Source organism: Palaemon carinicauda, chromosome 10 (genome assembly GCF_036898095.1).
Source record: "Palaemon carinicauda isolate YSFRI2023 chromosome 10, ASM3689809v2, whole genome shotgun sequence".
NCBI classification, from domain to species: domain Eukaryota; kingdom Metazoa; phylum Arthropoda; class Malacostraca; order Decapoda; family Palaemonidae; genus Palaemon; species Palaemon carinicauda.
In genome coordinates, this window is record NC_090734.1 from 107,907,928 (window position 1) to 107,909,334 (window position 1,407).

Sequence of the window (1,407 nt, forward strand, 5' to 3'; positions counted from 1 at the left end):
TCCCCCCTTAATTCTCTTAATAAAGTTTCTCCTAGTAGATGACAAACAGTATTGCATAAAAAACTAGATTTCCTAGCAAAATAAGATTTCTATGCTAGTAATATATTCCAGCTAGACTCACTGTATAAATATAAGGGTCGAAGATGTGATTCATACTTAAAGACTAAAATTATCTCCATATGTTGCCATATCTACACTCAAGGGTTTTTATAGCTTCCCACGCACAAGAACTCACAATTGAAAATAAATATCCCTTGGATGGGGAAAATAAAGAGGATATTGAAGTCTCGTCATCTATCTGGAATGTCCCCGAGGCTACGGACTTTAGAAACCAGAGTCAACAAAAAGAAGAAGAAGAAGAAAAGAGAAGAAGAAGAAGAAGAAGAAGATAGAAGAAGAGTGAGAGAGAGAGAGAGAGAGAAGAGAGAGAGAGAAGAGAGAGAGAGGAGAGAGAGAGAGAGAGAGATGGAGAGAGAGAGGGGGGGGGGGTGTCGGTTTACTCATATGAAGAAGACTTTTGTAGGAAATGTTGGTCTTGACCCCTAAAGATTTTGTTATTTATTTGCATATTGTTAATACATGGCTGTGGAAATTTGAGCTGGATAACTCTAGTATTGTAATTTGTAGTTGGATAATCTTTACAAGACATTCTATTCTCAAGCATATGGATTAAGATATCCATACATTTGGCCTAAGTATGAATATGTGTATACCTTATTGTTTGTGTGTTTTTCATAAGATAGCAAAAACGTGTAAAAATAGATTAGCTAAAAAAGGAAAGGAAAACAACGTTAGAATTGAAGGGGATTGGAGTACAAGACAAGAATAACGCAATCTAAAGTAACATGACCTAAGTTTTCTACCTTGTTTTATGAAAATTGCGAAAAGGGACAAAGGGGCATTTATAATTTATTTATCGTTTATGCCTGAAAACTCCCTTTAGCGAGTGAGGTACAAAAAAAAGGTTTTAATTTTTTTTTCTTGAGGTTTGCCTGTGTTAATGTTTCATTGCTCAGCAATTTTTTTCCCCGCTTGTAGCACGCAAACCCTTTTTCTTTTTTCACGAGGATACTAAACAGCCGGTCTAGACTAAACCTTTCTCTCGTTTACAAGTTTGTTAAACCTCACAGCCTAATGAGTTCACAAGTCTTTTTTATGTTGGTGAGGTTCAGCAAACCTCTCTTGTAACTGCCATTAAACTCTGTCTCACTTCGGATATTGACTTATTATCCTTTTTAGGCTAACAAATTTTCCAAAGTGGGATGATACCTATGAGGCTGATGTATTTTTCGAAACTTTCTACTTTTTTATCGTAAATAAAATGAAATATTCTTTTTTGGGGTATATTATAATTCATGAGTAATGTTAGTTAATACAGTTTAAAAAAAAAGGTAAATAATCCTAAAT